The sequence below is a fragment of the Hypomesus nipponensis genome, chromosome 23 (assembly GCF_054491055.1).
Source record: "Hypomesus nipponensis isolate SF chromosome 23, ASM5449105v1, whole genome shotgun sequence".
NCBI lineage: Eukaryota > Metazoa > Chordata > Actinopteri > Osmeriformes > Osmeridae > Hypomesus > Hypomesus nipponensis.
Window position 1 is genome coordinate 24330219 of NC_140383.1, and position 16232 is coordinate 24346450.

A 16232-nucleotide genomic window follows, 5' to 3' on the forward strand; every position below is an offset into this window, starting at 1 on the left:
TCAAGATACATTACAAAATACATTGAAGTATTGAATAAAAATGTTTTTCTGAAAATGCAAAGTGTTTTAGTTTCAACTCTTATTGATCACAGTTGCATTCGGACACAGATGTTTAAAATGATGCATATTCATTTGATTTCATCGATTGTTTGTCTTGTAAAAGACCTATGCAAGACACAACACACCAGGTTTGAGTTTACAAATGCCAACATCGTTTTTGCTGTTTAATTTTAATCCCAGTATTAATTTATAGATTTGTTTTGACTACCCTCATTAAAATGATATGAACACCTTCCCTCCTGATACAGTCAGGGTGATGACCCTCAGCCCCTCTCCATCCCCATAGGCTCAGATCGCTTTTTATGTAAATGGAACATTTTATGCATAGATTTTCTTTTTTCATGGTATTATTATATAGTAGATGACATGCGTAGGAAGCTGCTGTACAATTAACATCAAGGAGGAAAGTCGCAGTGCGTTTTGTGCTCCGCGCTTATTTCATCTGTAAATCTGTCTGGGGTTTTGTATGGGTTTTAATGGATGCATTTCTACAGGCCTGTCCTCCCAATTTCCCTCCCTGTCGCATAACCTTGCAAATAAACATTGGGCAGAAATAATGATACCAGTGAAGGTATTATCACAGGCATAAATACAGAAATGGAACAGTTTTAGTCAGCTGTTTCCACATGTGATAGCATTGGTCACTTTTGGCTTTGGAATTATAGATGAAACGGAACCGAGATACCTTGAATAAAAAATGTAATTACTAATGTGTGCAGTGCCACAGGTTTATGGTTTATGGCAGTGCTAAAGCTAAATATCTGAAACTGAATGAATATCCGCCCTTTAGAACAATATGTGTGTCACATGCCAGACTCCAAAGCTTACATGTAAGGCAAAAAAAAAAAAAATCATCATCAAGTTAAAAATAATATTTTGATAGCATTCCTATATTGATAATAATTAACCACCTAAGTAGTTTTATTACTGCAAGTGGATGAGCTTCCTTCCCCCTCTGGGTTGCTAACTGTGACTGGGTAAGTGTCAATAGAGCTTCAATAAGTATATCAGAATTAAATGGCTGTCACAGTTAATGTGAACTCCTTGAATATTGTCTTGCTGGCAATCTATTTCATTCCCTATTCACTCGTTACATTGCAGTAAACAATGTCATGTGGGATTTTCATATTTTCACATTTCATTTGGGCTGTGCGCCTCATCTCCCTGCTATTTTCAGACCCTCTCAGACACCCTCTCCCCACAGCCCCACCTTTTGAATTTTCAAACAAGAGCATTCGACCAGGGGGGAAATCCCAGTCCTGATAAGAGAAAATAAAGTTGAGTCAAACAATTTACACTTGAGTTATTAGTGGCTATTTTGTAAATATCAGAGATTGGGTGGTCATGGTGTTCTGGGGTTCATTTGCATTCTGATGAAACTGGAGTGGATGTGTGTGAACTTGGAGGTTATCTGTGGCTCTGCAGCGCAGTGCTGCTGAATCAGACGGCTTCACCGAGCCCGGCTCGAGAGGAAGAGGCAGGGACCTCTCTCAAATCACTTCCTTCATAACAATTAAAATATGCAAAGTGATAATTTTCCTTAAGTAGCCTTAAATGTGCAATCTATTTAAATGTGAGGGAAATTGCCTAAAGCTTGCGGTGTGAGGGGGGGGGAGAATAAATTATGCAAATAAGAGAAAGGACTCTTGAAAGCCTAATTTTTCTGTAATAAGCATACTGTTTCATTTAATTTTTTGCCTCTTATTAAAAGTGACAGTTCTTTTGCACTGTCTGATGGCTATATCTGACACAATCCAATAGAACTGACTGCAAGACTAAATGCTAAAGCATTTTGGTAGCTTTTAGATGATGGCTACATTCACAAAGTAATTATGCGCTGGAGAGTCCAGAAATAAGGTTTAATTACACAGTAATCGCCTCTGATGGACACTGGGAAGTGTGAATACTGCCAGACTGCAATCCATCAATGACAAAGCCCTGGCCACTTTTAATTCCTGCTCATTTGCATCCTAACCTCCGCACCAAGTTGCACAAACGCTGTTAAATGTTAATAGGACCTGTCTCTCTACTCAAAATGAATGCTTAAGCCATTTCATCTCTCTCCCTCCACTCTCTCTCTCTCCCTCCTTTCTCTCTCTCTCCATCGGCTCTCTCCATCCTCTCCTCTCTCTCCCCCTCTCCTCTCTCTCCCCCTCTCCCTCTTTCCTCCCCCCTCTCCCTCTCCCCCCCCCCTCCCTCTCCTTCTCCCTCCCTCATGGTTTCTCACACGTTCTCTGTCTCACACACACCATATCTCCTCGCTGGGTTTGGTGCTCTCATGCCTCCATAACTAGCTGCTCTTCAGGAGAGGCGCTAGGCAGAGGAGGCAGTGCATGGTCACTGCCGTGCTAATTGGGAGCAACATGTAAAGTTTTATCTCTCAAGTGCTAACAAACCGCACAGACAAGTCGAATTCTTTGCATGTGTGTGTGTCTGTGTGTGTCTGTGTGTGTGTGTGCGTGTGTTTGTGAGACGGAAAATGTGTATTTGTAGGCGTGCCTGTATTTGTGCATGTGCGCGTTGTGCGTGTCTGTGCGTGTGGATGTGAATGCGTGAGGATGTGAATGCGTGTGGATGTATGTGCGTGTTTGCAGCCCTGTGGGTGTGTATGGGTGTGTGTATGTGAATGTCTGTATGTGAGTGTGTATGCACGTGTGATTGTGTGTGTGTGTGTGTGTGTGTGTGTGTGTGCACAATCATGGCCTATTGTCCTCACTACTGTGTGTGTGTAGAGTGGCCCTCATGTCATATCTAACCCTAACCCCCTGGGACTAGACCAAATCGCAGTTGTATTAACTGAAACTGGTTAGTGGTGGTCCTGGCAGTATAGAATGTGGGGCTCCTCTGAGCTCTGGAGGTTGATTAGAGCCAGGATGTCTCATTATCAGTCTGTCTAAACCACACATTAGAATAACACTCTCCATGATATAAGGACTGCAGCACCTTGTGGCTACAGCATAAAGAGACAGAGTTGACCCAACCAACAAAGGAAGGCGGGCCCTGACGATGATATAGAAACATATTTGCTTTTGTGCAGAACGCAATTTACATGCACAGTCAATCACCAGGCAAAGTTAATCAAAACGTTATATTTTAAATCTAGATTGAAATGATTACTAAATCGACAAATCTATGATCAGAGATGAAGATTTATCATTTTTACAGCAGATCATTTCAAGATCTGTGAACATTGCAATGCTTAAAGTTTTTTATTTTCATTTTGATGAGAAGCTAAGCTGTCAAAATATTTTCAGCATTCTGTGAGTTTTTTTTTCTTTTTCTCAACCAAGCAGGCAAACGTATTAAAACATTTCAACCCCCCAAAAAAAGAAAGATCGATAAAGCACATCTGCTCCTCAGCCCCTTGGTGTGATGTGAGCAGGGTTCCTCCACTTGGAGCAGCGCTCCAGGCTGACCGGAGAGGCCTGATGACTCCAGTCCGTTACGTGCCCACCACTGCCCACCACCAATTAAGAGTCAACTGGGCCTTGCCAAGTTAAGCATTCACAACTTCCACCCTCTCCCCCACCCTCTCCCCCACCCTCTCCCCCACCCTCTCCCCCACCCTCTCCCTCACCCTCTCCCTTCCTCCATCTGTCCATCACGGAGGAGGAAAAGTGTCTGCCTGGGGGTTCAAAGGTCAGGAGAGTCCGCTTCAGCAGACGGAGATAGGGAGGAAGGACGGAACCTCTCGCTGTATCACCTTCTGCTTTATCTAACCACGGACGAGGGTCAGTGTGTTTACCCAGGAAGGAAAAGGGAACGTCCCTACCCTATGTCTCTCTCTCTCTCTTCATGGTCGCTAACAAGCAGACAATGACACCTGTCCAAACAGCGTCCCAACGTCCTGGGGTCAGTTTGAACCGTCTTCAATTTCCTATGTTTATACCCAATTCTGGGTTGTGCACTGGACGTTGTATTGCCCTAAACTGTCCTTCCCCATATAGCCGTGTGATGTTCAAGATGATCATCCTCGCTCACCCTTCTCTCCAGTCTCACAAAGTGGCCGAAGTGTCATGTAGTTAGCCTTAACCATGGTGAAATCTGCTGAAGAAGGAGATAATGATGAGGTGTCAGAGATGATTCCCCCTCTGCTGTTCCCAAGCAATAAATACCCTCATTAAAGTCAAGGAAGCTAAGGTCTAGAATAACCCCACTATTAAGGCTAATGTCAGATTATCACTTGTTTAACTATTACGGTAATAACATCACATTAATATTGTAATTCGGTAGCAATTATCCTTTTTGGGGGGAAAGTGGGGTGCTATTGAATATCAAAGCAACATTTTAATTAAGAACAATAAATTAAGACATGTCGCCAAACTAGTCTAAAAGTCTGACAGTTTGATTTCTCATTAACATCTTAATTACTGTTTGGAAATCCCTAATTGACTGTAATACCCTGAGCCTTTACTTAGAAGGGTCACCTCAAATACGGAAGTCCACAAAAGACAGGAGACAAAGTTGAATCATTTAGACGTTGTTCACTTTCATTATTTCTTTACTTCCAGTACAGGAGAAATGCCATGGCTGACATGGGCAGTTCTTGCACCGGGCGATCTCTTTAGTCTGCCTTAACCCCTGACTGGGAACACATCCAGCTAATAGGGAGCAGAGACAGAAGACCACACGTCCAATAAGCACACATCCTGCAGCTAAGGCAATCATTGGAAACACAGAGCGCGTCACTCTTTCAATTTCATCCCTTTTTTCCTGTGCCGGTCCCTCTCTCCGGCGTCATTATCTCCACCTCATCTGCTGGCTTCGTGACAGGCCTGTGCTATCCAGACACCGGGGGAAATGCAAATTGATTTTGTATCTGCGATGGCATTTTTACGGCCTCTACACGTTACATAGACTGTCATTTCGAGGGCCTAGATATAAAAATCCCATGGAAATGTCAAACCACGCGAAGGTCTGTTTCAGCCGTCCTCTGTTTGTTGTTTGCTGTGATAGACCGCTGGTGAGACAAGACTCCACGTTGCAGCTTGACTCCTCTACGGTCAACTGCTTATGAGATCTGCATTATGCTTGTGATCTCTAGATGAGAAGGGCTTTTGCAGGCTCATGTCAGTGATGCCTTGCCTGACAATCATGAGCACAACGTTGCAACGCAGTGCACTATATTCAGCAGAGAATCTTGTTATAGTCCCAGCTCAATTCAATAATGTTTCATTAAAACCAAACTGGCATTCATGGAGTTCTGAGGCTCTGTTCCAAAGTCATTCATAATATGTGCTTGCATTATTGTGGAGAACCTGTCTGAAGTAAACCAAGGTGGAGGAGCGTGCCATCAAAAGGACCTGGGTTCTGCGTGTGTTATGTTCTTTTGGAGGAACATTGAGAACACGGTTTGAAAGGAATGGAGGGACGTGATAGTCAAGAGAGGGAAAGAAAGGAAAGTCTTGAAAGCAGATGGCTAAAGATGAAGGTCAAATCCGATTGAGAAGTTTGTCAAAATGTGATGACATAAGCAATCTGTAAACCGTTATTGCAAGAAGCTTGAGGTGCAGAACAACATATTGAAATAAAAAAAATATAAAAATAAAAACTGTGCAGCTGCCAGCACACTGCCAGGAATGATTGCCTCAAGTGTCTCTCTCTCTCTCTCTCTCTCTCTCTCTCTCTCTCTCTCTCTCTCTCTCTCTCTCTCTCTCTCTCTCTCTCCTTCCCTCCCTCCCTCCCTCCCTCCCTCCCTCCCTCCCTCCCTCCCTCCCTCCCTCCCTCCCTCCCTCCCTCCCTCCCTCCCTCCCTCCCTCCCTCCCTCCCTCCCTCCCTCGCCCGCTCCCTTGCATGTACACGTCAGACAGCCAGATGTGAAGAGAAGCGTGTCAGAATTGAATGCATTTATTTATGCTCAGTAATAACTCTATTATGATTGATAAAGCGTGCCAACACTTCATTGGCAACAAATTGACTTGTCTGTCATCTTATCCTGAGTCATCATGTTGTTGCTTGTTTGTCCTGCCTAATGGTCTGTCTACCTGGTGTGATTAGGTGGAACCAAAGACTACCAGTGCAACTCTTACGACAACACCACCTTTCCAGGAAGATGGAGAGAGCCTTGTCAGTCACCACACTCCTTGGTCTGAGCTTTCTTTGTACAGAAAACCCGGTCTTCGATAAATCACTCGGCGAAGCCACATTTCTATTGATTAAAGTCAGTCTCACGCTTGAGTCTGGTGAGTTATCCGTGGAACGACTGAGGATTTATATTTCCTCCTGTCAAAATGTTAGGGCTCTTTCTCAAGACCAGCCAGAGCTGAACAATAGGACAGTACAGCTTTCTGTTGGAGAGGCACCCAGTAACAGTGGGACTGTTTCTGCCTGTTTTCAACGCAATGGGAACTTGTCAAGTAGAAATGTGCCCTAGCTGGTGTTGATGTGCAGCTGAAATGACACTCAATCGTTTCCGTTAGCAAACAGGAATCCAACTTGACGTTTTTATGAGTCAGCCTCATAAAAAGGCTTCCTGTTGTTGTTGATGTTTTATTCCTTACCGTAAGTATGTCTTCAATTATGGAGTAATTTTCAGTAATCATTTGGACATATGTAAGAACATTCCCATCATCCATTTTCAGGATGTTATGATCATGTTGCATTTTCAAATGTAAAGTTAAATGGTTCAAATTGTTTTCCAACAGGAACAGCTTGTCTTCATTAGAATAATACTGATTTCCCCTTCTGATGTTGGAACCACAATGATCCTGATAGGAACATGAAAGAGGCCTATCAATGCACAGTGCTACAAAGACCTGGGCTCCAGGACTCAGAGGCTGAGGAAACTCTCCAGACTCTGCCTGGTCCCATATTTCAGGTCAAAGTGTTACCTTGGCCAATGCTGCAGTTGTGGGGTTTTCTGCAAAACCTGTTTGGTACAGAGAGCCCACTGCATGGGTCTGATGTTTGAGAGCGTGCAGGAGGAGGCATGATGGGGGTTTCCACGTCAACAGAGGAAACAGTTTCCTCAAGAGGCACATGCAATTAAGGCCTTGAAATGATGTCAGTGTGTGTCAGAGCCTTTACTGTACACTTACAGAGCTAAACAAGCCACATGATCACTGTCTTTATCAGCAAGAAAGGACTGGCACATGGAGGTCTATAGTGTTTTATTATACATAAACTGTATCTCTGATTTATGGCTGCATTTTTCACCTTTAATCAGAGGAGGTTGAAAACGTGTTTTTTGGATGCAAAAAAAACAAACAAAACATGGCAATTTAATCTATAAATGCAAATAATTCTTCCCTCATTTGAGATGAGAATGTATTGTTTGGATGTAGGTTGATTTTAAAGGAGAAAAAACACACTTTTTCAACCTGGTGGGTAGAATATATCGATTGAGGATTCATGCAGCTTGCTGGTAATACATATTCATCATAGAGCATGATTTTAAAATCGAAAGCTGAGACAGCTGTATTTCCTTGTGCTGGCTCTCAATTGAGTGTGTTTGTGTTTGGGTGAAAACAGCGATGTTCAGCACCTCACTTGTGCTGATGACACAGTGTATGTGCTCAGAAGTTAAACCACTCCAACACAGATCACTCATGACAAGCGATCACCCTTAACAAGATTCTCTTCTCCCCCTGAAAGATTTGCTGGGAAAGATGATCTGAATCTATTCTGAGCACATTCAAAGGCAAGGGACCATGCACTCCCCTCGCGGGTTCATTATCATTCTCAGGTTATCCGAGGCCCAGCGAATCTGGAACCCAAATGAATTAGTGAGAATTAGGAAGCCTCAGCGGTGTGAACCCTCTCCAAATCTCCTCCGAGATGAAAGGTACACAGGCACGGCTCACGCTCTGTCACTCCCGCCTGAGCCCCCGTGTAAGTCCTCTGTCTACAGCCCCGCCCTGAACCCCCCGCCACCCCCCCATCCCCACACACTACCCAACTCACACCCCACCATCCCCACATCCCCACACACTACCCAACTCACACCCCACCATCCCCACATCCCCACACACTACCCAACTCACCCCACACCACCTCCACATCCCCACACACTACCCAACTCACCCCCCCACCCCCCCATCCCCACACACTACCCAACTCACACCCCACCATCCCCACATCCCCACACACTACCCAACTCACACCCCACCATCCCCACATCCCCACACACTACCCAACTCACCCCACACCACCTCCACATCCCCACACACTACCCAACTCACACCCCCATCCCCACACACTACCCAACTCACACCCCCATCCCCACACACTACCCAACTCACCCCACACCACCTCCACATCCCCACACACTACCCAACTCACACCCCCATCCCCACACACTACCCAACTCACCCCCCCACCCCCCCATCCCCACACACTACCCAACTCACACCCCACCATCCCCACATCCCCACACACTACCCAACTCACACCCCACCATCCCCCCATCCCCACACACTACCCAACTCACACCCCACCCCCCGGTGAAATGGAAATGGCACAGGCAGTTAATGTTGCCTAACGTGTCCTGGCCTCGAGGTTCTGTCGTGAGGGAGGAGTTGAGGGCTCCTCTCGCTGGCGATTAATTACCGTTCCGAGGCGGCAGCACCACGGCTCTGATCCCTCTGCAGCCGGGCGGGCGGGCGGGCGGGCGGGCAAACGGCCGGGCCCTGCCTCTCATCTCAGCCTCTGTGAAGCCATCAAAGAGCTTCCTGGCAGAGTGATCCTAGACCAGGTAAGAGAGAGGGGGAGGTTTGACGAGGACTTCAGTCAGAGTATTTGGATAGGACTTACACAATAGCACAGTAGCTTTTCAAACTGGAGAGGAGCTTTATCTGTCTCTCTCTATATTGGACAGTTTGCTCTGTTCTTGACAATCATGAGATGTCCTGAACACTAGCTACTGCTCCCACAACAAAAAAACGATTAGACAATTAGAGCGAATATTTTAATCCATGTAAATACTATGTTTGGAAAACAAGCACACATAACTCACACAACAAATCCCAGTATTGGGTTAGAACAGAAGACACTGAAATGACCTTGATACATGGCCTGCTGCACATCATATTCAGAGAGGCAGTGTAAATGTAATCTTTGTTCTGTCCACAGTAATTCCCTGCAGCTTTCTGGCTACAGTATTTCTTCTGACAAAGTAGAGGAAATACAGTAATGGTGTGTCTGTGCTCTGTGTTTTTTCCCCGGTCTGCCCGCCAGGCCGTGGCTTTGTAGCAGACTGCAGAGGCAGCCTCCCTCCCCCAGCTCATTCAGCATCACACCCTGCCCTCGTGCTGGACATCAAATGACCAGCTCGCCCCCCGAGGAGCGCTCAAGTTTCCTCATTTCAGATGCCGCCTGGCTTTCCCCTGGTCAGCTGCCGGCCACGCGGTGAGAGGGGACATCTGCCTGTCTGAGGATAAGGGACAGACTGGCCCACTGTCCGTCTGTCAGCTCCTCAGACTGGACCCCTCGCTCCAGCCCTTCCCTCCCCTCTCCCCCCTCTCCCTCCCTCCCTTTATCCCTCCCTCCCCCCTCTCCCTCCCCGTATCCCTCCCTCCCTCACTCCCTCCTTATTTTGCCGTAGGGCTGGATAGGAAGCCATTGTCTGTGCCAGGCTGGTGAATGCCAGAGAAAGCACAGTGCTTCCACCCGTGGCACGCTGCAATGAAAGTCCAACATCACCAGATAAACCCTGGTGATGCAGTATGGCTGCCAACAGATGTAGGGAGAGGCGGGCGGATCAGAAAGGAAAAGACTGTCCAGGCAGGACTGTGAGACGGTCCAACGTCTTGGCTGTTGCCTGTGGAGATTAAATCTTTGGAACGCTATCTACAAACCCATGTAGAGCATTTTGCGATGGCTAGTTACATCAATCACCATCTGAACATGTTTCTCCACAAACCTCAGACACAAGTGCTTGCTTTTATCGTCTGTGGTTATCCTCCCGTGATTACCTGTGTCTAATGACATGTCGATCCCCCAGACTGCTTCTGTAGAAGGAAGCCTCTGCCATCGATGAAAACATATTTGCATAAAAATCTATTTCACAGCAACTGCAGGATCAAGATTGAGCTCCCTGCTCCAAGAGGCCTTGGTGGGGCTGTCTGACTAACCGGCAGAGAAGACTGTTTGCTTCTGAAACGGAATTCTGCAATTCCTGCTCCATCCACTTCTCACATTTGTGTTTGAATCCAAGAATGTAATGTGGGAAGGAGGAGGGGCAAGGTCTGGGAGAAATCACATACACATGTTAATTACCACTCAAGCCTTCTAGTGTAGTGTTAAATGTTTTTCTTTAATTAGATTATTCTTAGATCTGTGAACGCTTTCAACACACACACGCTTAGAATGTACCTCCAGCAGCTCTAAATGAATGTGAATCGCACTTTTTACCCATTCTGGGCCGCGTGATTAAATGTTGTCATTATGTCTCATTAACTGCCAGGATATTGCCAAAGCAGAACAGAACACTCCCCCCCACTCCATGCGTGTGACACATTGCTGTGGCGGGGGGCGGGGGGCGGGGGGCGGGCGGGGGGGGTGTACTGTAAGTGATCCTCCTGCGTGTCCGCTGGCCCAGAGCCACGTCCACGCAGCAGAGGAGGGAAGGACCAGCGGCTCCTGGACCAAGCCGGAGGTGAAGGAGAAAGAAGCACACTCCCCTTGTCAGCTGCAAGGGTAATTACTGCTGGCTGAAATTACTCAACATTTGTTTATTAGCTCCCCAGAGCACACTGTAAATAGATTGTCTGTTATAGTCCGATCACATTAAAACCCTGTGCCTGGCTACCCCCCCACACCACCCACCCCTCCACCCCTCTACCCCATCCCTCTCCTACCCCCCCCCCCACCTCCTGTTAGCTGCTCCAAGCCTGCTGCTCACTTATTGAGCAGCTCCAACCAAGGAGCCATGTTAAATGTGATTGTTTTCCATTAGCTACACCCTGTCTAATACCTCACTTGTGCGTCGCAATTACTGAATCCTGCCATGCAACATAACCTTCATTAACTCACTGTACTTTCCTGCAGCCCCCAACAGCCAGGCACCCAAACCCTGTTGTTGTTGGGTTTTTTCAGTTTTGTTTTTTATTCATGAGCTTGGGGTGTTTTAATTCAATATTGATCTCCACGTAGACACTCTGAGCTGTGCTTTAACCCCCACCCCGCCACACACACACAAACACACACACACACACACACACACACACCACATGGTTGCCATGCATGGTGTGTATGCAGTGATTGAAAAACTGGGGATAGCCAGGTGTGTTCCTGTATTCATCGTGTTGGATGGTTCCTGTCAAAGATGACATTCTGAAACACTTGACCCACAAAAATGAATTCTTGGCCGGAGCCCAGTGACAGTGGAGAGCTATTCATTCTCCCAAACTGTTGGAGATAAAAAGCAGAAGCTCGCAATAGGCCTGTCACAGGAAAAGATGGGGAGAGGGAGGGGGCGGTAATAAAAAAGTGAAAAGAAGTACATTAATGTTGAAAAATGTGAATGAAATGTATAAGCAGGGCCAACCCTAGAAATCCTGGGATAAACTTTGAAACATTATTCTGGCTAACGTGTCCCAAGACAGCATTGTGGCCCTTTAATGGTTATGCTAGCAAGAGCGTTTTGGAGCATGGACAGACATCTGTAACAGAGATGTTTAGCTTGTAAGTGAACGAAAACAGCGTGCGCTGGGCGCTGGTGACAGGAAGAGCAGGGCACCCTGGGAAGCGTAGTAATAAAAGCACATCTTCCTGAGGTGTCCTCCCTAGCCTGGCCTCCCTCCGATGGCCTCCTGATAAAAGCCTCTGCTGAGGTGACCATTGTGCGTAAATAAACTGCAGGACATCTGTTCCACCCCTCTGAAGCAGCCTCTTGCACACGCCTAATGGCCACTCAACGCTTCATTATGATATTAATTCAGCACATTTCTGAAGTGATTTCATCTGTAATGTGACAGGGCCTGGCTGCTGGGAGGACAACTCGTTTTTGTATCCCCTCCCCCCACCCTTCTCTCCCTATTTATCTCTCCTCCCCCTCCACCCCTCCTCCTTCCCTCAGCTAACCATATTGTTATTCGTATAGTGCCACTGTCTTCCCTTTTAGAGGGAGGAGAAATCTGATAGTAGTGAATCTCCTAAGAGATGGAGGCCAATGAACCAGCACTGCCAACCAGCTAGACTGTGAGAAGCGGAGCAGATGGCCAGCTCCACCCTGGGTCTTGGAAACAAGCACAAACGCAAACACTACATGTCATTTTGCATTTTTAAATACATATCACATATTCCCACCTGTCAGAGACAGCCTCTCCCAGCCCAGCCAATGGTCAGAGGTAGCTTCAAGAAGGCATTTTATATCCAACTGACATTTAAGAGGGGGGGGGGGGGGGGCTGAATTCCAAAGTTAAATGAGAACAAAGGAGTCAAGTTTGTTGGCCTAATGAATGCATTGTGATAGTTGTGTTTCATTTGAGTTGGTGATTGATTTGGTGAACACCCTGGGGCACTGATTACTCTTAAAGACACATTTCTATTGCATCCAAATATTCACCTACCCCCTCTACACACACACACACACACACACATCTCATCTTTAGAGATGCTTCAGGTGGTCCTACCATAAACATAGTTTATACAGGATAGTGGACTTGCGAATACTATCTTAGTGACACTACATGCATGCATGCTACCATAACCTGTCAATGTTACAGTTGATAGATTCATATTTGTTCAGTGTATTGGTCATAACCTCTAGGCCACGGTTAAACGCGTCCTTACAGCGAGCATCACGGGTTCCTTTCATGCACTGCCACCACACAGAACCATTTCCATCAAACTGTGGCAGAATCTCTAAACTCTCTATCAGCATTCTACACATCCCATATTCTCAGCCTATATCTTGAAATAACATGGCACATGAATAAGAGACTCTTGGAAGAAGAAAAATCTAAGTCGTGGGGAAATGAATGGGGGGTATTTAAAATGCAAAAAAAAGAGAAAAAAATCCTCTCCTTTTTCAAAGAGCAAATATCTGAGGGCTTGGGGGAAGGGAGGGATGGAGGGGGGGAAGGGGGGAGGGAGGGGAAAAGAAGGGAGGGAGGGGGGAGGGAGGGAGGGAGAAATGAGGTTGCTCATCTCCGCCGGTGAAGAATTCCATTCATCCCAACAAGGCTTCTCCAGATACAACTGAAGTGTGAGATTCTGACATCTCTGAAGTGAAATGATAATTGCCTTTAAAGACCAAGAAGGGGAAATAGAGAGGAGATGAGAGATAGAAGGCTGAAGAGAACATTAGCATGGGGGAGTAAAGGCAAGCTACATAAATAGTCATGAAATTAGAAGTTTCTGTCTTGTATTGAAGTTGGGAAATACTCTGGAAGAGGCCAGCAGGCCAGACCAAATAATCCTTGATTTAGCGTCACATTCTGAATCCCATATTAGCTGCAAAGATTTTAATGTAAATATGCCATTACGCTGTCATTACAGTGATCAGACTGCACGGCTCACAGGTCAAGCCAGGCACTGTTAATTTTCCAGGCAAAAGCTTTTTTTCACTCTCTCTTGAAATGTTAATAACTTTCTATTAGTTAATGTAGCGTGACTAAAATTCAAATTAGACATAATTTATTTTAATATCTGTGACTAGCTTGCCTGACCGTTTAGCAATGGTCTCCTGCTGAATCCAACATTCTAAATTGGTGTAATTTGCATTGGATGGTTAAGGCACGCCTTGTAGCACAGTTGTGCCATTGTGCCAAGTCAAGGATGATTCAGTTTTGCTCCTTGAGGAACAAGTATTCAGGATTGAATTATGCCCGGCGTCACATTTAATGCAAGTAATGTGTGTTGGATACTCATTCTTGCTATTCTGCAGCGTTACATTATTGAAACACTTTTCACAAGGCTGTTTATGACTCTGACAAATCCATAAAAAAGGGCTGTATTGAACTCAACTAGACCCCCCAGTAACCTGCACCCACCCATGTCCTCATGTCTTGTCACAAACTGGAAGACATCTAAGCCGTCAGCGTTTCAGCAAAAACACCACAAACCGCCGAACACGTTTAATCAATAAAGGTGTCGAATTTATAACGAGTCTCTCTGAATCTTAGGTACTTCGCACCCATGTTGACGCCGCGATGAAGGCGTTGCGCGCTGACAGTGTGTGAACGGCACAGGAGAAGCCCAGCTGATTGGAAACATCTGGCGGATTGTGGGGAGCCCTTCACGCAGAGCTGGCTGAGATTTGACAGTGCCCTCTGAAGTGACAGCTTTGACCTCGGCTAGTGTGCATGCGTGCAGCTGCCAGAGACAGCCTCCGCCTCCAAGAGAGGACGGAGGCACAAGCTCAAGGCACTGGATGGTACCACAGCTAGCAAGGGCTTTGATGGGAACCCTGTTGACAGCCAACATTTCAATAGGGGTGAAATAGAACCAGTTGCTGATACACTGCAGTATGTGTATGACAAAAAAAAAGGATTGTTTTATGGTCTGGGAAGACGGCTTAGATACATCAAATAGCAGGTGTTGCACTGTATGTACAAGCATGCATTTGATTAGACATTTATACGTAATTAAAAAAAAATATCAGACAATGTAGTATATGTTGTGCATTTAAGATTCATGTTTTGTTGTAGCAGATAAATGCATATGTCCTCTTACTCAGAGCAGATGTTTCTGGAAGACAGCTTCAGTAAGATGAGTCACTCATAATGGGAACCAACCCTCCAATGTTAACACTTCCTTAACAGCAGGCTTCACACGGTCTGGACTGATCATGCATTACACTGCCCTTATCACAAATACACATTATTCCGTGATGACTCACTGAAGTGCGGCAATTCTCCAATATATTACGTAATACTCTGGTTGCTGTTGTGTGTGTATGTGTACAGTATGTCTGTTGCAATGTTTACAGAACTAATCATTGGTCTTTAGGCCTAAGTCTAAGCATTAAAGGTGGGTGTTTGTTTTTAAGAAAGCATAAGCACGCCGCAAGTCAATTTAGCCAAATATCCCCTCACAATACGATTAACATTAACGTTTATGTTAATAAACCTAGTTTGAGACAGCACTTGCGTTAGACTGATGTTGGATTCATTAACGTAATGCATGCAATGAATGATCCAAAATGTGTTCTTGTGTCCTTGACGTGAAACAAGGGACTTCAATACAAGATAGGTGAATCTAAGCCTGAATAATCGACGTCAGTGCTGTAAGAAGTTAGGAACAGTCTTGAACGTGATCGCTGAGAGCTACAGAGTAAAATGGAGTTCCTTTGCATCAACCTCCTCTTTTCAGTGGAGCTAAACTGCTTACCATTATTCAAAGATATCTTTTAAATAAGGCCCAAATATGAGGGTGAAACCAATTTAGAGAATGGCCACCAAAGACGTTTGTCAAATGATCTATATTGAGATTTTGACTGTGTAAGCCTCTTATCATGACGACTATAAAACACACATCATTTTGTTTCGGGACTGAATTTCAGAGATATGAAAATACAATAACTGTGACATTTTAAAGCTTGGCTTACTTGTTAATTACAAAATCGTTTTAAATTGAACTTGGAGACTTAATAAGTGCATATTTGGGTTGGGGAGTGCGTCTCAATGTATAGAGAGAAAGAATCTTAACTGATGCTTCACACGAGAAAATGACGAAGGTTCAGAATTCAGGGTCATTTTATTTAACATCCAATCACGTTGTATTCCAGGTGGGTTCCAGCTTGGGTGACTTCTAACTTTCCGTTTATTATTTTTTAAGTTCAGTATTTCTAAGTAAAATATTCCCATTTTAACATTTTGCTTTACAATACATATTTTTCACTTTACACTATCCTTAACTATTCAACTAAACATGCACCACGGGCAGGTTTCAGGGTTGAAGGGAAGATTTCCAGGAAGAGCATTTGCATGAAGCAGAGGGCATCAAGGACGACATCATTCACGCGGGACCCCTCAATTATTCCAAAGAAGAGCCAATTAATGCATCCTCTCTAGTAGTCTGCTGACAACAACGACAACGACGCTCTACAAACGGATCCAGTGGACTAAGCTACATGTCTTCTTAATCAAACTATACTGATCATACATTTATTATTGTATTAAGTATCTCATTCACGTCACGTGTGCCTGTTGTATACCCTTGGTTACACGGTGTGCTGTCTTCTTACCACATACAGTTTTGACACGTTCTCAACTAATAATCCTCTATTA